General features: G+C 42.2%; 1 pseudogene; it reads left to right on the top strand.

The window, feature by feature from the left end:
• The first annotated feature begins 272 nt into the window (after positions 1-272).
• On the top strand, positions 273-21,649 carry LOC139540940 (phospholipid hydroperoxide glutathione peroxidase-like; annotated as a pseudogene).
• The last annotated feature ends 904 nt before the right edge of the window (positions 21,650-22,553 follow it).

Raw genomic sequence — 22,553 nt, 5'->3', positions numbered from 1 at the left:
ACGTGACAAACCTTGATCAGATAGTTATTGGAACATATTGCTCAGATCATGAAACTCACATGTTAGCATAAGGTGTAAACGAGGCTTATGGGCACTAACCAACTACAGTACTAAGTGGGATTGCGGTATCACTGTTCAATGAGAGAATGGCATTAAAAAAGGGAAGAAGGAACCAGAAAGTTAACCAAACCAGTTGACTAATGTCCATCTCATACCGAGACCTCCCCCCCTCACTAAACAAAGAATGAAGGCTGGTTTAGTAATCAGGAAACGGTCACTGGTTAGGCAAATGTTTTAATAATAGTCCTGTAAGGCCATTGACGTAAACATTATCCACAACATTTGAATTTTGTTCAAGCCCTTTGCCTAGCTCAGTCCGAGCGGCCCACACTACAGTACACACTACAGTAGATGGCTCACTTCAGCAAAAAGGTATGTGGACATTTACTTTTTACAGTTAATTTACCTTGCTAAGGTCATTAGATTAACACCTTCAACCCAATGGCACCCATGGTTTATATTTCTACTTGCTAGTTTTAAAACTTGCTTTGCACTCCACCAGTTGAGGTTCTCTATTAACTGTGTTCCCCTTTATATAAGCCTAACAACAATTGTGATGTGAAATGACACAATCAATGTGAACAACTTCCATTCGTGTATTGTTCCAACGATGTCTGTTTCAAGATTTATTGTACAAAATTACAAACCTGTACTAACAAAAAAAAATCCCTTGCTTCATCCAAAGAAATGTGAGGCCAGCTGTAGAATAATCCATGAGTAAACAGCCGTATTGGCTCAGTGGTGGCTCACCTGCTCTTTACAAACAGTGCAGTGTAGCTAAAGGAACAAGAGTAGAATCAGAAGGAACTTTCTCAAATGTACTAAAATCCCCATACATCTGAGTAAACAATGTATTGTAGTCATAAGAAATGATTAACAATACAGAGAAACTGATTAGGAAACAGCCCTAACAGTGCAATCAAGATATTCACACTCACATTGAAATCCTCACTGGACCAGCCTGTGGGTGATATATCACCCAGCAGTCTCACTGGGTCTGATGATCTTTACTACCTGTCACAGCAAAGAGTTAAGAGCCCAGGTAAAACACTTAACGTCATGACCGATAAAAATGTTAAAGACATGCTCCAGCGACTACTAAGGCTTTTTCTAACCTCCCGCTTTGGGCTGGATGTACCAATGGGTAGTTTATAGACATGCATAATATATGAGCAGAATTACTGTCTAACCCCAATTAGCCACAAAATCCCTAGTTTGTAAGAGTCTTTCTGGAAGCTGTGCTGCGCCAAGTATGACTAAGTATTCAAACCCCACACATGCAATTATCTGTAAGGTCCCTCAGTTGACCAGTGAATTTCAAACACAGACTCAACCACAAAGACCAGGGAGGTTATCCATTGCCTCGCAAAGAAGGGCACCTATTGGTAGATGGGTAAAAATGTAAAAAGCAGACAATGAATATCCCTTTGAGCATGTTAAGGTATTAATTAAACTATGGATGGTGTATCAATTCATCGTCACTACAAAGATACAGGCATCCTGCCTAACTCAGTTGCTGGAGAGGAAGGAAACCGCTCAGGGATTTCACAATGGTGACTTTGAAACAGTTACCGAGTTTAATGGCTGCGATAGGAGAATACTGAGGATGGATCAACAATATTGTAGATACTCCACAATACTAACCTAATTGACAGAGTGAAAAGGAAGCCTGCACAGAATAAAAATATTCCAAAACATGCATCCTGTTTGCAACAAGGCACTAAAGTAATACTGCAAAAAAGGTGGCAAAGCTATAAACTTTTTGACCTGAATACAAAGTGTTATGTTTGGGGCAAATACAAAACATTACTGAGTACCACTCTACATTCAAACATAATGGTGCCTGCATCATGTTATGGGTATGCTTGTAATCGTTAAGAACTGGAGATGGTTTCAGTATAAAAAAGAAACGGAATGGAGCTAAGTATAGGCAAAATCCTAGAGGAAAACCTGGTTCAATCTGCTTTCCATCAGACACTGGGAGACAAATTCACCTTCCAGCAAGACAATAGCTTAAAACACAAGGCCAAATCTACACGAGTTGCTTACCAAGAAGACAGTGAATGTTCCTGAGTGGCCGAGAGCACAAGCTGTTCTAGATTACTGTGTAATAACGCTCTCCGTAGCCGATGTGAGCGAGACCTTTAAACAGGTCAACATTCACAAATCCGTGGGGCCAGACGGATTACCAGGACGTGTACTCAAAGCATGCGCGGACCAACAGGCAAGTGTCTTCACTGACATTTTCAACCTCTCCCTGACCGAGTCTGTAATACCTATATGTTTCAAGCAGACCACCATAGTCCCTGTGCCCAAGGAAGCGAAGGTAATCTGCCTAAATGATTACCGCCCCGTAGCACTCATGTCGGTAGCCATAAAGTGCTTTGAAAGGCTGGTCATGGCTCACATCAACAGCATCCTTCCGGACACCCTAGACCCACTCCAAATCGCATACCGCCCAAACAGATCCACAGATGACGCAATCTCAATCGCAATCCACACTGCCCTTTTCCACCTGGACAAAAGGAACACCTATGTGAGAATGCTGTTCATTGACTACAGAGGTTAGTGCGTACAGCCCAGTACATCACTGGGGCCAAGCTTCCTGCCATCCAGGACCTATATAATAGGCGGTGTCAGAGGAAAGCCCATAAAATTGTCAGAGACTCCAGTCACCCAAGTCATAGACTGTTTTCTCTGCTACCGCACGGCAAGCGGTACTGGAGCGCCAAGTCTCAGACCAAAAGGCTCCTTAACAGCTTCTACCCCCAAGCCATAAGACTGCTGAACAATTAATCAAATGGCCACCAGACTATTTCCATTGATCCCCCCTTTCCCCCCCATTTGTTTTGTACACTGCTGCTACTCGTTGTTTATTATCTATGCATAATGCCTTCACCCCTACCTACATGTACAAATTACCTCAACTAACCTGTACCCCCACACACTGACTTGGTATCGGTACCCCCTGTATATAGTCTCGTTATTGTTATTTTATTGTGTTACTTTTTATTATTTTTTACTTTAGTTTATTTGGTAAATATTTTCTTAACTCTTCTTGAACTGCACTGTTGGTTAAGGGCTTGTAAGTAAGCATTTCACGTTAAGGTCTATACTTGTTGTACTCGGCGCATGTGACAAATAAAGTTTGATATGAGATTGATGATAGGAGTGGCAATATCGTCCGCTATTATCCTTAGTAATTTTCCATTCAAGTTGTCAGACCCCGGTGGCTTGTCATTGTTGATAAGCCAGCAATAATTTTCCTCTCTTCGACACTCACTTTACGGAATTCAAAATCACAATGCTTGTCTTTCATAATTTGGCTAGGGTGGCTGTTGACCTTGATGGTCTTTTTGGCCTTCCTGTGACATCGGGTGCTGTAGGTTTCCTGGATGGCAGGTAGTTTGCCCCCTGTGATGCGTTGGGCAGACCGCACCACCCTCTGGAGAGCCCTGCGGTTGAGGGCGGTGAAGTTGCCGTACCAGGCGGTGATACAGCCCGACAGGATGCTCTCAATTGTGCATCTGTAAAAGTTTGTGAGGGTTTTAGGTGCCAAGCCAAATTTCTTCAACCTCCTGAGGTTGAAGAGGCACTGTTGCGCTTTCTTCACCACACTGTCTGTGTGGGTGGACCATTTCAGTTTGTCAGTGGTATACGCCGAGGAAGTTGAAACTTTCCACCTTCTTCACTGTGGTCCTGTCGATGTGGGTAGGGGGGTGCTCCCTCTGCTATTTCCTGAAGTCCACGATCAGATCCTTTGTTTTGTTTACGTTGGGTGAGAGGTTATTTTCCTGACACCACACTCCCAGGGGCCTCACCTCCTCCCTATAGGCTGTCTCGTCATTGGTAATCAGTTTTGAGAATGACACAAATATAAATTTTCATAAAGTCTGCTGCCTCAGTTTGTATGATGGCAATTTGCATATATTCCAGAATGTTATGAAGAGTGATCAGATGAATTGCAGTTAAATGCAAAGTCCCTCTTTGCCATGCAAATGAACTGAATCCCCCAAAAACATTTCCACTGCATTTCAGCCCTGCCACAAAAGGACCAGCTGACATGTCAGGGATTCTCTCGTTAACACAGGTGTGAGTGTTGACGAGGACAAGGCTGGAGATCACTCTGTCATGCGGATTGAGTTTGAATAACAGACTGGAAGCTTCAAAAGGAGGGTGGTGCTTGGATTCATTGTTCTTCCTCTGTCAATCATGGTTACCTGCAAGGAAGCATGTGCCGTCATCATTGCTTTGCACGAAAAGGGCTTCACAGGCAAGGATATTGCTGCCAGTAAGATTGCACCTAAATCAAACATTTATCGGATCATCAAGAACTTCAAGGAAAGCGGTTCAATTGTTGTGAAGAAGTCTTCAGGGCGCCCAAGAAAGTCCAGCAAGCGCCAGGACCATCTCCTAAAGTTGATTCAGCTGCGGGATCGGGGAACCACCAGTACAGAGCTTGCTCAGGAATGGCAGCAGGCAGGTGTGAGTGCATCTGCACACACAGTGAGGTGAAGACTTTTGGAGGATGGCCTGGTGTCAAGAAGGGCAGCAAAGAAGCCACTTCTCTCCAGGAAAAACATCAGGGACAGACTGATATTTTGCAAAAGGTACAGGGATTGGACTGCTGAGGACTGGGGTAAAGTCATTTTCTCTGATGAATCCCCTTTCCGATTGTTTGGGGCATCCGGGAAAAAAGCTTGTCCGGAGAAGACAAGGTGAGCGCAAACATCAGCCCTGTGTCATGCCAACAGTAAAGCATCCTGAGACCATTCATGTGTGGGGTTGCTTCTCAGCCAAGGGAGTGGGCTCACTCACAATTTTGCCTAAGAACACAACCATGAATAAAGAATGGTACCAACACATCCTCCGAGAGCAACTTCTCCCAACCATCCACAAACAGTTTGGTGACGAACAATGCCTTTTCCAGCATGATGGAGCACCTTGCCATAAGGCAAAAGTGATAACTAAGTGGCTCGGGGAACAAAACATCGATATTTTGGGTCCATGGCCAGGAAACTCCCCAGACCTTAATCCCATTGAGAACTTGTGGTCAATCCTCAAGAGGCAGGTGGACAAACAAAAACCCACAAATTCTGACAAACTCCAAGCATTGATTATGCAAGAATGGGCTGCCATCAGTCAGGATGTGGCCCAGAAGTTAATTGACAGCATGCCAGGGCGGATTGCAGAGGTCTTGAGAAAGAAGGGTCAACACTGCAAATATTGACTCTTTGCATCAACTTCATGTAATTGTCAATAAAAGCCTTTGACACTTATAAAATGCTTGTAATTATACTTCAGTATTCCATAGTAACATCTGACAAAAATATCTAAAGACACTGAAGCAGCAAACTTTGTGGAAATTAATATTTGTGTCATTCCCAAAACTTTTGGCCACGACTGTACTGTTGTGTCGTCTGCAAACTTGATGATTGAGTTGGAGGCGTGTGTGGCCACGCAGTCATGGGTGAACAGGGAGTACAGGAGGAGGCTGAGCACGCAACCTTGTGGGGCCCCAGTATTGAGCATCAGCAAAGTGGAGGTGTTGTTTCCTACCTTCACCACCTGGGGGCGGCCCATCAGGAATTCCAGGACCCAGTTGCACAAGGCGGGGTTCAGACCCAGGGCCTCGAGCTTAATGATGAGCTTGGAGGGTACTATGGTGTTGAATGCTGAGCTATAGTCAATGAACAGCATTCTTACATTGGTATTCCTCTTGTCCTGATGGAATAGGGCAGTGTGCATTACGATGGCGATTGCATCGTCTGTGGATCTACTTGGGCGGTAAGAACATTTCAGTGGGTCTAGGGTGTCAGGTAAGGTAGAGGGGATATGATCTTTGACTAGTCTCTCAAAGCACTTCATGATGACAGAAGTGAGTGCTACGGGGAGATAGTAATTTAGTTCAGTTACCTTTGCTTACCTTTGCTTACCTTTGCTGTGGGTGGTGTGCGCGCCTCCTGAGTCAGACTAGAAGACCACTCCGAGTACCTCTCCTCCGCCGGCTGTGTTTTGGGTCAGCCTCTGGTATCAGTTCAATTGCCCTGGGGGGTACGAACAAAAAATCAGATTCGGGAAACTCGTATTGCTGGTTGTAATGCTGGTGAGTTACCGCTGCTCTGATATCCAAAAGTTATTTCCGGCTGTATGATATTACACCCAATAAATGATGGGCTAATAATGTAAGAAATAACATGAAAAAACAGAATACTGCAAAGTTTCCTAAGAGCTAGAAGCACGGCAGCCCTGTCTGTCGGCGCCATTTTCGGCACACTGCTTTGAGGTTGGCTCCTTAGCGATTTCAACGCATGCCTCAGCGCTCCGGTATCAAACGCAACATCACTACTAGCAACCTCAGCAACTTTGGTCATTTGACTGCAGTTACACGTTTTGTATGATTCGACAACGCTATAGCCTACTCGGGGTGCGCTCTGTGTCGAGATAGCCTAGGTCTACTGCTGAAATGCGCTGAATCAATTGAGAAACATGATAACGCTCTGAATTTATGAAAGGCCTGTTTCGCAAATCACAATGTCATTGGTGATCAAAGTTACTCTATCATTACTAAATATCAGTTTCACTTGCTGCACTTGGTGCAGAGAATGTTTGTTTTTATTTTGGGAGAACCCTTGGTGCGATTTTTAAGGTATTTCTCGGGATAAATATGATTTATTCCCGGTATTGAAACTTGGTAGATTTTCTGGAAAATATGAACAAAGATTTTTATGACTAATCTGTGATATGAATCCCTAGACTACATAAAAATGGTGGATGCCCTCAATGGCACAGCCAATGGTAATACCCACTACAGGCCTCTATCATTATTTTTGTTCACAACCAACAAACCCTTATTTATGTAGCCATGTATTGCTAAATGTGGCAAATTAATCGTGCCTTGATATTTGGGACATTGGAAAGCTGTGGAGTCCTTCTTGTGATGGTATTGTATTTATTAATGATGTATAAAGGACTAATTAGTCATATTCAGAATGAATTTGATATTATAACATTTACCGTTAGCTATCTAATAAAAAACACATGTAGATTATTAGTTTACTGAATTCCAAGTGTGTCTAACTTTGTTGATTGTAGCTATTGTATTGTTGTTGCCTTTTCTTGTTTACGGGGGACTTTATTTCACCCCTGCTACATTAGATTAACTGGGGACACCGGATGTGTCATGAAACCATTACTTCCACTGCCCTTCTGGTTTGTACTGATAACCTGCTATCAGCAAAGTGGCCTAACCTACAGTGCATATTAGGACAATTTAGCAGTTTGTGTTTTAGTATGTCATTATACTCTGGATGATGCACTCATACTTTGATGTCTGTGAAAAAGCTATGGAAATAAAGGGTGTTAAAGGATATTGTGTCTGTAAATTGGAAAAAATATGGACAAGTATCATCTGGCTGGTTTTTAGTTGAGATATTTATTTGGTATCGGGGTATACAGAGGGTAGGCTATATGGCAGGGTTCCCCAACTGGCGGCCCATTGGGGATTTTTATTTGGTCCCCCAAGTTTTCTAGAAATCTGTTCCAAAGTATTCCCACGCATAATAGAAATAGAAATATATATATACACTGAGTGTACAAAACATTAGTAACACTTTCCTAATATTGAATTGCACCCCCTTTTGCCCTCAGAACAGCCTCAATTCGTCGGAGCATGGACTCTACAAGGTCTCGAAAGTGTTCCACAGGGATGCTGGCCCATATTGACTCCAATGCTTCCCATAGTTGTGTCAAGTTGGCTGGATGTCCTTTGGATGGTGGACCATTCTTGATACACACGGGAAACTATTGAGTGTGGAAAAACCCAGCAGCGTTGCAGTTCTTGACACACTCAAACCGGTGCGCCTTGCACCTGTTACCATACCCCGCTCAATGTCACTTAAATATTTTGTCTTGCCCATTCACCCTCTGAATGGCACACATACACAATCCATGTCTCAAGGCTTAAAAATCCTTCTTTAACTTGTCTCCTCCCCTTCATCTACACTGATTTGAAGTGGATTTAACAGGTGAATTCAATAAGGGATCATAGCTTTGACCTGCCATCTATGTCATGTAAATATGCGTTCCTAATGTTTTGTACACTCGGTGTATATGACCGTATACAAATGTAAGCAAGTTTTGAAATAATTGTTTTAGTCAAATATTGTATCTGTTTGGGCTTCTTGCTGTCAATTTGCGGTCTACAAATGATTTGTTATTATGTTCCAGCCGAATCTAGTTGACGATCCCTGCTGTATGGTGTCAGAACCTTCCTTTATATCCATCTTATCAGTGAGTAGGCCATATGATTTACCTTGTTTGTTAGATGACATCAGTGACTGGTAAAGTTGAAACATTGTGAAGGGTTCATATTTTCCTCTGGCTTCACCTTATCAGAATGGTGAAATTACCTCTACTGAATCAATTCTGTTGCCTACCACTGTCAGGCATGTTATATAAGGCATTGCCTGACACCACCACCCTCATATGAAAAGACTGATTCTCACTTGAACAAAAATATAATTGCAACAATTTCAAAGATTTTACTGAGTTACAATTAATATAAGTAAATCAGTTAATTGAAATAAATTAATTAGGCCCTAATCTATGGATTTCACATGACTGGCCCACCCACTTGGCAGCCAGCCCACCCACTGGTGAGCCAGGCCCAGCCAATCAGAATGAGTCCACCCCCCATACAATTCCACAGGTGAAGAAGCTGAATGTGAAGGTCCTGAGCTGACGTGGTTACACTTGGTCTGCGGTTGTGAGGCCGGATGGACGTACTGCCAATTTCTCTAAAACGATGTTGAAGGCAGCTTATAGTAGAGAAATTAACATTCAATTATCTGTCAACAGCTTTGGTGGACATTCCTGCAGTCAGCATGCCAATTGTATGCCAATTGCACACTCCCTTAACTGTGGCATTGTGTTGTGTGACAACTGCACATTTTAAAGTGGCCTTTTATTGTCCCCAGCACAAGGTGCACCTGTTTAATGATCATGCTGTTTAATCAGTTTCTTGCTATGCCGCACCTATCAGGTGGATGGATTATCTTGGCAAAGGAGAAATGCTCACTAACATGGATGTAAACAAATTTGTGCACATTCTGAGAGAAATAATATTTTGGTGCAGATGGAAAATTTTAAGGATTTTTTTTTTCAGCTCATGAAACATGTTACCAACACTTTACATGTTGCGTTTATTTTAGTTCAGTGTAGTTTGGTGAAACAGTGGGGGTTTGTAGCATAAGAATACTAAACTTATCATGACTCAGGGTGAGACCCAGATGCAGACAAGTGAGGCAGATGGTTCAAGTCTCAGAGATTTATTGAGTACACAGGGGCAGGCAAAAGGCAGGTCGATGACAGGGATGGGTTTGTAATCCTGGTAAATAGTTGGCAGATGTAGACGGCGGGCAGGGTCAGGACAGGCAAAAGGTTGTAACCGGGGAGACGAGAACAAAAACCAGGAAAAAACGCTGTCAAGACTTGACGGGACAAGACGAACTGGAAACAGACAAACAGAAAACGCAGGTATAAATACACAGGGGATAATGGGGGCAATGGGAGACACCTGGTGGGTGGTGGAGACAAGCACAAGACAGGTGAAACAGATCAGGGTGTGACAATACTCAGCATAGACTTTTGCTCCGTCCATTTTTTAATGTTAATGTTGATGTGAAATGTTACTGATCATTGAGTCAGAGAGGAGTAGGAGCACTACTTTGAGTGTTCAGTTCTTTTTCGACCGATATAACCTTCTGTGTTAAGCAAGGTCAGTTCCCAAAGATTGAGTAAGATGTGTTTACCTTTGTTCTGTGCAAGTTACGCTTTAAGATCTCACTTCTAGGAAAAGAACACCTTTTTTTATGAGCACTGACTGTAGGTGTTCTCATCCTTTGCCTGTCAGTGGTCAGCATAAAAGCATCCTATGAGAGAAGAATGTTGTATCTTCCTCTACTAGGGTCCGCTGTCCTTTTCTCTGTCATGCTCTCAACCTTGGTAAGATTACTGAGGAATGGTGAATCAAAACAGCACCTTGATTAAAATGTTTTGGAGATATTGACTCTGGAAGGTTTTCTGCTGTTGAATCTGTCTGTCTCTGGACGTATGCCAAGTGCATAGTGTTTATTGCTGGAGGGGAGAATACACCCTTGTAGTCAGTAACATTATATGAATTGCTGCTTTTCTGTCATTCAAACACCTTTTCCAAATATGTTATTACATGGATTTCTATAAGGACACAAGGCGAGACCCAAATGCAGACACAGGAAGCAAATGGTTGAGCTCCGATATTTATTCATCCAAGGGGTAGGCAAAAGGTCTGTCGGGGACAGGCGAGAGTTCATAAACCGGGTCAGAGTCCAAAACAGTACCAGACGAAGGGCAGTCTCGAGGTCAGGCCAGACAGGGGTTCAGTAACCAGATCCAAGTCCAAACAGTACAAGGGGATAGGCAGGCTTGAAGACAGAACAGTCAGAGTGGTCAGGCAGGTGGGTTCGGCAAGGGTCGAAACCAGGAGGACTAGAACCAAAAGAGACTGGGAAAAAATAGGAGCAAGGAAAAACGCTGGTTGACTTGGCAAACAAGACGAACTGGCACAGAGAGACATGAAACACAGGGATATATACACCGGGGAAAATAAGGACAGGTGAAACAGATCAGGATGTGACAGATTTCGGTGTAGAATGGATGAGCGCGAAAGCATTTTATTTGAATTTTGACTATCACTTTGAGAGAGATAGTGAGGTTCGCTGACATTCTGGCTCAGGCTTAGTTTTTCTTTACAGTGAGCGTGAGAGAGCGCACGTATGTGCCTGCACGCACATCAGACAGGTATTCATAAGCTAGCACCAAACAGGACACACATTCATATTGACTCACTCTCTTCTTTTATTATCTTCCTTCCCAGTCTGCTCCGACAGAGGACTGGCAGACGGCCTCGTCTATTTATGACTTCTCTGCAAAGGATATTGATGGCAACGAGGTATCCCTCGAGAAATACAGGTGAGAGGGTGGAAGAAGTTACTCAGGATTCCAAAATACTATATAATAGGGCTGTGACGATACCAGTATTGCGATATTATTTTTCATGGCAAAAATTAAAACAACTCTTTGGTCCTTTAAAAACCTGCTGTATGTTAAATCTTGTGTGCTATAGCTTTGAAAATAAATGTGACTCAGGATGAGAACATAATGATGTTTGTTTCCAACATTAGGACTGTTTTCCTAAAGAAGTGTTTCCTTGCCACTATACTAACGAGCATCGCGATACTGGTTTAGTTCCCGGCCCTACTAAATAACCACAATCATGTTATATATCATTCACCATACCCCTTCCAAAAGCCCCGAACCTGTTATCTCCTGTGTTTTAATGTGTGTGTTATCTCCTGTGTTTTAATGTGTGTGTTTGTGTAGGGGTGACGTTGTTATCATCGTCAATGTTGCCTCTAGATGAGGTAAAACCCCAGTAAACTACTCTCAGTTTGCGGAGATGCACGCGAAGTACGCTGAGAAAGGTTTACGCATCCTGGCCTTCCCCTCCAACCAGTTCGGGAGACAGGTAGCTACATCTCATTTTTATTTATATAAAGTCTCAAGTCTACACCTAAAGCATTTTTACAACATTATTATTATTATGTTATTACAATGGTATATTTTGTGTTAATTGTAGGAACCTGGCACTGAATCTCAAATCAAGAATTTTGCCAAGTCCTACAATGCTCATTTCCCAATGTTCAGTAAGATCAATGTGAACGGGCCCAACGCCCACCCCGTGTGGAAGTGGCTGAAGGAGCAGCCCAAGGGGAGAAGCTTCCTGGGAAAGTAAGTGGAGACGTTCTGGAGAGGTGTGTTACTAATGGAGTGGTTAGACTCATCACATATGATTATTTTTTGGACCAGACATAGAAAATATGTTAAGATTTAAAACACATGATATCTAATTATTTACAACTGCTTACTACTGCTTAGATAAGTATAATGGCTTATATGCAGTATATAAGTAGATGTTCTAAATGTAATGTATATGAGTTTGGTTATTGTCACTGTGTTAATGATTGCTTCATCTAATGATCTTGTTTTTTTCTCATCAGTGGCATCAAGTGGAATTTCACTAAGGTATATATTTATTTCTTATTAGTCATCAGAACAATCCCATCAGAACAAGTTGACACAGCTGAGTTGGAGTAACCCAGAGTTTTGTGCCAAGATTATATCCCTCGTGAAAGAAAAGGTTGCTTAGTGCCATGCCCATCGAGTTCAACGTTATAGCCTATGTCAGGGTTCTTCAACCTTTTCTTGCCCAGGGACCCCCTCCCAGGGACCCCAATCATACGTTGACAGAGCATTTATTTTTTGCATGTCTTATCATCAAGTGAATGATAACGGCAAGGAAAAGTAATCAATATTTTAAAATTAATAGATTTGGTAGATATTTTTTTATTATTTTGACCTCCCCACATTATAATTGGAAGAGGAAGTGTAAACTCTAACATACCTTTCTAGCTAATAGGCTAACTCCAAACATATAGTGCATTCGGAAAATATTCAGACTTTTTCCAAATTTTGGTACTTTACAGCCTTATTGCAAAAATTTCTGAAAACCTGTTTAAGCTTTGTCATTATGGGGTATTATGTGTAGGTTGAGGGGGGGGGGATTATTTAATCAATCTTAGAATAAGGCTGTAATGTAACAAAATGTGGAAAAAGTGAAGGGTTCTGAATACTTTCTGAATACACTGTATTTTCACTAAGAGCAGCTGTTTAACTGGTTGAAAAAAAGGTTAGCCATGTGTTGGCAAAAATGAATGTCCAAGTCAAGAAAGCTTACCAGCAGCCAGCGGCACTTGCACACTGGTAGCCTATTCACGGGGGCTTTTTCAAAGCCTATGTCAGGTACTCCAGTGAGAATAATTGGCTCCAATGAGTGTAATTTGCTCAATATTATGAGTAAAGAAATAAAGTTGACATCATTAGAAAGAAATGATCATATTCTCTACTGTAGGTATGTAATTAAAAATGTGTTTATTCTGTTGATAGCGATATTAATAAATAAAATAAATAAATAAAAATGCAAATTTTTCGGACCCCCTACTGTACCTCCTCGGATCCCTGCTTGAATACCCCTGGCCTATGTCCATTTTTGTTTACAAAAAAACGAATTAGGTAGTCGTATTATCGTGGTCTTTCTGGGCCTAGAGTAATACAAATACAAACTTAAAGCTAGAATCCTTAATTGCTACATCCATTTTTTACTTTAAATGAACGCGATATGTACAGTACCATAAAAATAAAGAGCGTCACACACTCCATATATAAACTCCCAGTAATTTATTGGTTAAATCACCAATGTTTCGGCATCACCTGAAGAAGGCACAGTGATGCCGAAACGTTGGTGATTTATCCAATAAATTACTGGGAGTGTCACGTTCCTGACCTTATTTTCCTTTGTTTAGCTGTGTTTAGTTGGGCAGGACGTGAGCTGGGTGGGCAGTCTATGTTGTTATGTCTATGTTTAGTTTCATTGTTAATTAGCCTTATATGGTTCTCAATCAGGGGCAGGTGTTTGACGTTTCCTCTGATTGAGAACCATATTAAGGTAGGCTGTTCACACCGTTTGTTTGTGGGTGATTGTCTTCCGTGTCTGTGTATGTACCACACGGGATTGTTTTGTTTGTTTAGTCTGTTCCTGTTCGTGCGTTCTTCGTGTTATGTAAGTTCTCATGTCCAGGTCTGTTGACGTCGTTTATTGTTTTGTAGTTTGTTCAAGTGTATTTTCGTCTTCGTTATTATTATTAAAATCATTATGTCTTCATACCTCGCTGCGTTTTGGTCCGATCCATGCTCCTCCTCAGACGAGGAGGAGAACGAACGATACAGGGAGTTTATATATGGAGTGTGCGACTCTCTTTATTTTTATAGTTTATAATTTATTCACCGTTAGTCAGCACCTCCACACAAAATAATTTTTCTGGGTGTGCGCCAGCTCATGACTTTTATATGTACACTACCAGGGAGAGTTTGGGCACACCTAATCAATCAAGGGTTTTTCTTTATTTTTACAATTTTCTAAATTGTATAAAATAGTGAAGACATCAAAACTATGAAATAACACATATGGAATCATGTAGTAACCAAAAAAAAGTGTTAAACAAATCTAAATATATTTTATATTTGAGATTCTTCAAAGTAGCCATCCTTTGCCTTGATGAGAGCTTTGCACACACATATCAAGCTGAGCCTAACTGTTATAGGCCTATTTCTATTTTGCCCTGTTTATCAAAAGTGTTGGAAAAACTTGTCAATAATTAACCGACTGGCTTTCTTGACATCTGTAGTATTCTCTCTGGTATGCAATCTGGTTTCCGCTCAGGTTATGGATGTGTCACTGCAACCTTAAAGGTCCTCAATGATGTCACCATTGCCCTTGATTCTCAAACAATGTTGTGCTGCTATTTTTATTGACTTGGCCAAAGCTTTTGATACGGTAGACCATTCCATTCTTGTGGGCCGGCTAAAGAGTATTGGTGTCTCTGAGGGGTCTTTGGCCTGGTTTGCTAACTACCTCTCTCAAAGAGTGCAGTGTATGAAGTCAGAAAATCTGCTGTCTCAGCCACTGCCTGTCACCAAGGGAGTACCCCAAGGCTCAATCCTAGGCCCCACGCACTTCTCAATTTACATCAACAACATAGCTCAGGCAGTAGGAAGCTTTCTCATCCATTTATATGCAGATGATACAGTCTTATACTCAGCTGGCCACTCCCCGGAGTAACTTTTAGTGTGCAACAAGCTTTCTCTGCCCTTAACCATGTTCTGAACACTTCCAAAACAAAGGTCATGTGGTTTGGCAAGAAGAATGCCCCTCTCCCCACATGTGTGATTACTACCTCTGAGGGTTTAGAGCTTGAGGTAGTCACCTCGCACAAGTGCTTGGAAGTATGGCTAGACGGTACACTGTCAGCACATCTCAGCACATATCAAAGCTGCAGGCTAAAGTTAAATCTAGACTTGGTTTCCTCTATTGTAATCACTTCTATTTCACCCCAGCTAACAAACTAACCCTAATTCAGATGACCATCCTAACCATGCTAGATTACGGAGACATAATTTATAGATCGGCGGGTAAGGGTGCTCTCGAGCGGCTAGATGTTCTTTACCATTCGGCCATCAGATTTGCCACCAATGCTCCTTATAGGACACATCACTGCACTCTATACTCCTCTGCAAACTGGTCATCTCTGTATACCCGTCGCAAGACCCACTGGTTGATGCTTATTTTTAAAACCCTCTTAGGCCTCACTCCCCCCTATCTGAGATATCTACTGCAGCCCTCATTCTCCACATACTGCACCCATTCTGCCAGTCACATTCTGTTAAAGGTCCCCAAAGCACACGCATCCCTGGGTCGCTCCTCTTTTCAGTTTTCTGCAGCTAGCGACTGGAACGAGCTGCAACAAACACTCAAACTGGACAGTTTTATCTCAATCTCTTCATTCGAAGACTCAGTCATGGACACTTACTGACAGTTGTGGCTGCTTTGCGTGATGTATTGTTGTCTCTACCTTCTTTCCCTTTGTGCTGTTGTCTGTGCCCAATAATGTTTGTACCATGTTTTGTGGTGCTACCATGTTGTGTTGCTACCATGTTGTTGTCATGTTGTTTTGCTGCCATGCCTTGTCATGTGTTGCTGTCTTGCTATGTTATGTAGTGTTGTCTCTCGTCGTGTTTTGTCCTATATTTTGTCCTATATTTATATATATTTTTAATCCCAGCCCCTTTTGGAATTTTTAATCCCAGCCCCAGGAGGCTTTTTGCCTTATGGTAGGCCGTCATTGTAAATAAGAATTTGTTCTTAATAACTGACTTACCTAGTTAAATAAAGGATAAATAAAAATTGAAATTCTCTCAACCAGCTTCATGAAGTAGTCACCTGGAATGCATTTCAATTAACAGGTGTGCCTTGTTAAAAGTTCATTTGTGGAATTTATTTCGTCCTTAACTGATTGGCTCAAACGCATTGTGTTGTGACAAGGTACTGTAGGGGTGGTACACAGAAGATAGCCCTATCCATATTATGGCAAGAACAGCTCAAATAAGCAAACAGAAACGACAGTCTATCATTACTTTAAGACATAAAGTGCAGTCAATCCGGAAAATTTCAAGAACTTTTCAAGTTTCTTCAAGTGCAGTCGCAAAAACCATCAAGCGCTATGATGAAACTGGCTCTCATGAGGACCGCCACAGGAAAGGAAGACCCAGAGTTACCTCTGCTGCAGAGGATAAGTTCATTAGAGTTAACTGCGCCTCAGATTACAGCCCAAGTAAATGCTTCACAGAATTAATGTAACAGACACATCTCAACCTCAGCTGTTCAGAGGAGACTGTGTGAATCAGGCCTTCATGGTCGATTGCTGCAAAGAAACCACTACTAAATGACACCAATAAGAAGAGACTTGCTTGGGTCAAGAAACACGAGCAATGAACATTAGACCGGTGGAAATCTGTCCTTTGGTCTGATGAGTCCAACTTTGAGATTTTTGGTTCCAACCGTCGTATCTCTGTGAGACACAGTGTAGGTGAACAAATGATCTCTGCATGTGTGGTTCCCACCGTGAAACATGGAGGAGGTGTGATGGTGTGGGGGTGCTTTGCTGGTGACACTGTCTGTGATTTATTTAGAATTCAAGGCACACTTAACCAGCATGGCTACCACAGCATTCTGCAGCGATACGCCATCCCATCTGGTTTGCACTTAGTAGGACTATCATTTGTTTTTCAAGAGGACAATGACCCAAAACACACATCCAGGCTGTGTAAAGGCTATTTGACCAAGAAGGAGAGTGATGGTGCTGTATCAGATGACCTGGCCACTACAATCACCCAACCTCAACCCAATTGAGATGGTGTGGGATGAGTTGGACCTCAGAGTGACGGAAAAGCAGCCAACAAGGGCTCAGCATATGTGGGAACTCCTTCAAGACTGCTGGAAAAGCATTCCAGGTGAAGCTGGTTGAGAGAATGCCAAGAGTGTGCAAAGCTGTCATCAAGGCAAAGGGTTGAAGAATCTCAAATATAAAATATCTTTTGATTTGTTTAACACTTGGTTACTATACGATTCCATATGTGTTATTTCATAGTTTTGATGTCTTCACTATTATTCTACAAAGAAGAAAATAGTAAAAATAAAGAAAAACCCTTGAATGAGTAGGTGAGTCCAGACTTTTGACTGGTACTGTATATACCCATTGATTCTTGAAAAATATAACTTATAAATGCCTCATTAGCATAGTTCAACTGTCAAACCCCAAAATAGAAGCTTGTGTACGCCTTTGTTTGTAAACAATGTAAATGTAAACAAACACTGTATAGCCTCAAAACATGATTAGAACTATACATGTTGATATCATGGATGGTCCATCTTTGTATCCATAGCACTGTCTATGAATTTGAGTGGTTACATTTTTCCAGGCCCATCCCCTTACTTTTAAACCAAAACAGTGGCAGGGTGCCCACTTTGTCATTGTTTAAATGAAGGATTGTAGCTTTAATTATATGTCTATTTTAGGATTCATGAATTGTTGGGTTAACAAATTGAAAACAAGACCTTTTGATTATTACCAGATTTTGCAGCTAGAAATGGGATGTTAAATGCAGAATTAGTTTAAATGTCCATCCCTTAGTTCCTTTTCTCTGGCTTTATAGTTCCTTATCAACAGAGAGGGCCAGGTTATGAAGAGATATGGACCGTTGGGGGATCCCAGCGTAAGTCAATTACTTTTACTCTCACACATTGACTCTAATTACAGCACAGGCCTATGATGGACTAACTGACACAACCATGTGAGACAGCAGTACTCAGCCATAACCTCAGGTTCGGCCTGGAATCACCTTCCCTAAGATTATACCTTGTTACTTTGCATCTGAAAAGTATGCATTATTGACCATTTCATGTGCTCACAACACCATAAAATTGTTGGTAGTGATGAAATTGTGATGATGAGCGGGGTGTTGGCATCGGGATCAGGCAGCGATCCTCTATCAAGCACGCAGACAATGTGAATATTGGGCAGACATCGTATCTCATAATGTCCCTACAGCAAGCTGCTACTGTCATGGCTCTTACCTGAACCAGTATATGTGCGTTAGAGACCTCTCTAACACCGAGGAAGCTGCGATTAAAACTCCCATTCACCAGCTCTGCATGCGTTACAGTACATGCTGATTACACCGGGCACGCACGTGCATCCGCATGTTGATTTTGTCCACCACATCAGACGTGATCAGGATACGCAGGTTAAAATATCAAAACGAACTCTGAACTATATTCATTTGTGGGACATGTTCAAACACAAGAAACATTCATGGACATTTAGCTCGCTAGCTTGCTGTTTTTTTTTTTATATATATATATATATTTTTTTTGCTAGCTTGCTGTTGCTAGCTAATTTGTCCTGGGATATAAACATTGTGTTGTTATTTTACAGGAAAGGTCTTTTTTTCTGGATCTTTGTAGAATTCTGACCCATTTTGAGTCACAAAATCGTGTGTTCTCTACTCGACAATTCATCCAAAGATAAAAGGGGAAACCTAGTTAGTTTCTTGTAATCTCTCCTCCTTCAGTCTTCTTCTGTGGACTTTATATGGCGGTTGGCAACCAACTTTAAGGTGCATTACCACCAACAACTGGACTGGAGTGTGGACCTCAGTTGAGCATTCAATCACCCACGTGGGTACATCCTCCTAAAAACTAATGAGGAGATGGGAGAAGCGGGACTTGCACCACATCACACGTCAAAAATAGAACTAAGTTCTATATTAACGCTGGGCTACGAGGATGCTTGCGAGCAGTTTGAGTGAAATTATTAAATGACGTATGTGTAAAGTATTTTGCAATGCGGGCGGTGTGGTCAGCAAGTTATAAAATGAAAATACGTTAGTTGATCACCAAATATGGAGTTTCGCTGAGCAACAATCTTCATCTACCCCCTGTTACAGCCAGTATGTACTTCCAAAAAAGGTCTAAATAAAAATGTGCAAGCAACCGAAAAAGTGCCTATTCGGCACCTCTAATCTCTCATTACATCCACGCACAGGTCGGAAGTCTAGCCTACAACAGCTCGATACATTGGAGGTGTCGAAGAGGCATTTTTTAAGTTGCTTGTAAAAACAATTTTATAACTTTTTTGGAAGTAAGTACCAGCAGTTACGGGAGTAAATGAAAATCGTTGTTCAGCGAAACGCCATATTTGGTGATCAACTAACCTATTTTGACATGACGCTTGCAGACACCGCAAACTATTACGGACTACAAAGCGAAACCCAGCCGCGAGCTGCCCAGTGATCCGAGCCTACCAGATGGGCTAAATGCCTTTTATGCTCACTTCGAGGCAAGCAACACTGAAGCATGCATGAGAGCACCAGCTGTTACGGACGACTGTGATCACACTCTCTGTAGACCTCGAAACAGGTTAACATTCACAAGGCCGCGGGGCCGCGGGGCCAGACGGATAGCCAGGACATGTACTCAGAGCATGTGCGGACCAACTGGCAAGTGTCTTCACTGACATTTTCAACCTCTCCCTGACCGAGTCTGTAATACCTACATGTTTTAAGCAGACCACCATAGTCCCTGTGCCCAAGAACACTAAGGTAACCTGTCTAAATGACTACCACCCCGTAGCACTCACGTCGGTGCTTTGAAAGGCTGGTCATGGCTCACATCAACACCATAATCCCGGAAACCCTAGACCTACTCCAATTCGCATACCGCCCAAACAGATCCACAGATGACGCAATCTCAATCGCACTCCACACTGCCCTTTTCCACCTGGACAAAAGGAACACCTATGTGAGAATGCTGTTCATTGACTACAGCTCAGCGTTCAACACCATTGTACCCTCAAAGCTCATCACTAAGCTAAGGATCCTGGGACTAAACACCTCCCTCTGCAACTGGATCCTGGACTTCCTGACGGGCCACCCCCAGGTGGTAAGGGTAGGCAACAACACATCTGCCACGCTGATCCTCAACACGGGGGCCCCTCAGGGGTGCGTGCTTAGTCCCCTCCTGTACTCCCTGATCACACACGACTGCATGGCCAAGCACGACTCCAACAGCATCATTAAGTTTGCTGACGACACAACGGTGGTAGGTCTGATCACCAACAACAATGAGACAGCCTATAGGGAGGTCGTTAGAAACCTGGCCGTGTGGTGCCAGGACAACAACCTCTCCCTAAACGTAAGAAAGACAAAGGAGATGATCGTGGACTACAGGAAAAGGAGGGCCGAACACGCCCCCATTCACATCAACAGGGCTGTAGTGGAGCGGTGTCCTTGGTGTCCACACACACCAAGAAAGTCGTGAAGAGGGCACAACAACGCTTTTTCATGGGTCCCCTCAGCATGGGTCCCCAGATCCTCAAAAAGTTCACCAGCTGCACAATCGAGAGCATCCTGACTGGTTGCATCACCACCTGGTATGGCAACTGCTCGGCATCTGACCGTAAGGCGCTACAAAGGGTAGTGCGTATAGCCCAGTACATCACTGGAGCCAAGCTTCTTGCCATCCAGGACCTATATACTAGGCGGTGTCAGAGGAAGACCCAAAAAATTGTCAGACTCCAGTCACCCAAGTCATAAACTGTTCTCTCTGCTACCGCAAGGCAATGGAGCGCCAAGTCTAGGTCCAAAAGGCTCCTTAACAGCTTCTATAACTAGGCATAAGACTGCTGAACAATGAATCAAATGGCCACCTGGACTATTTGCATTGACACCCCTTTGTTTTTACACTGCTGCTACTCGCTGTTTATTATCTATGCATAGTTACTTTACGCCAACCTACATGTACAAATTACCTCGACTAACCTGTACTTCCACACATTGACTTGGTACCGGTACTCCCTGAATATAACCTCATTATTGTTATTTTATTTTGTTACTTTTTTTAAACTATTTTTTGTTTTTTCATTGTTTATTTAGTAAATATTTTCTTAACTCTATTTTCTTAACTGCATTGTTGGTTAAGGGCTTGTAAGTAAGATTTTCATGGTAAGGTTGCATTCTGTTGTATTCGGCGCATGTGACAAATACAATTTGATTTGAATGGGAGTTTGAATCTGAGCTTTCTTTGTGTTAGAGATGTCATACGCACAGATAGGCATACTGGTTCAGCTCTTACCTAACAAATGAAATGTAATTATATTAAATCCATATAAGGAGAGAAACTAAAAGGCATGGATGCAATTCATCACAACTATTTATTCTCCATTTCAGGCGGTGGAGAAGGATCTTCCCAGGTACCTGTAATTCTTCCATCCCTGACTGTCTAATGCACTGATACTGCATCTATCCCTCCCTCTCCGGTGAGCCAATGCCTGGGAGTGGGTCCATTCCCCAGACCAATGACAGTCTGTCCGCAAACCAGCCTGACTGGTAGGACAGACCTGATGAAAACGGCGTGCAACCAATCCCCTGGGAGGACCCGCTATAGGCATAGCCAGCCAGCACCGGAGAAGAATCCTGACCCCCTGAAAATATGATCTTAGTGTCATATTCCATAATAAACGTAACGCTTTTGTGCTAATTCTGTTGTCCAGTGTGTTTATGGGGAATATTATCTTTCAACGTAAAAAACAAGTGTAAACGTGCTTCAGCCCAGCTATAACAAAAAAGGAATCAGGTGCTTGACTGACTGAGGCACTTAAATTCCCCAAAACATTATACTTAATTTACTCATACACTTGTTTTTAATAGCCCATGTCTAGTTGCTATCATTTTTACATGATTGATTGACATGGCGCGTGGGACACTCCCTTGAGAGGCTATGGTGCCTCTTACCTTTTCCTACACAAGGCTCTGATGAAGGTGTTAATGCCGAAACGTAAGCCGTTAATAAATCATTCATATTTATGCATAAGAGTGCTAATTTATTTTCCGGAGTAGTCATCAGTTGAAGTGTCTTGGGGTAAGGAATTTCAATGTATTTTTGTTTTTGTGTTGAATTCCCACTACACAAGTAGAACAGTACTAAAACCATGGTCACTGTTAGTAATGTGTTTTGCTATGCTGATGTTTTGCCATGAGTTGATGTGGACAAGGTTGTTCCATGTGATGCAACAAGAAGTAATTCAAGTTACTAATTACCTAAAAAGCAATACATGTATTTTGATTCATCACCTGAGAGCATTCCTTCATATGATAGTGGATCAGATCGTAGTGTCTGAAATTTAATTTGTGAATCTTTTCTGCTGAAATACATGTTACACTGCCATCTACTGGATTTGAGAGCAAAAAATGTTATGGTACAACCATAGTCACTTGCCTGTCGTCCCTTTGCTCTGTTGAGAGAGACTGTTGGCCACTGAGTTTATATTTTCAAATGAACACACATGATGAATCTGCATGTGATACATCATCTAACCCTAATCAGATTGAAACAAATTAGATGGACTATGGATGGGTCAGGTTAGTTGTTAGAAATGCAGTTC

The sequence above is a fragment of the Salvelinus alpinus genome, chromosome 16 (assembly GCF_045679555.1).
Source record: "Salvelinus alpinus chromosome 16, SLU_Salpinus.1, whole genome shotgun sequence".
Taxonomy (NCBI): domain Eukaryota; kingdom Metazoa; phylum Chordata; class Actinopteri; order Salmoniformes; family Salmonidae; genus Salvelinus; species Salvelinus alpinus.
The sequence above is the reverse complement of the archived record's forward strand: the minus strand, read 5'-3'. Positions and strand labels throughout refer to the sequence as shown.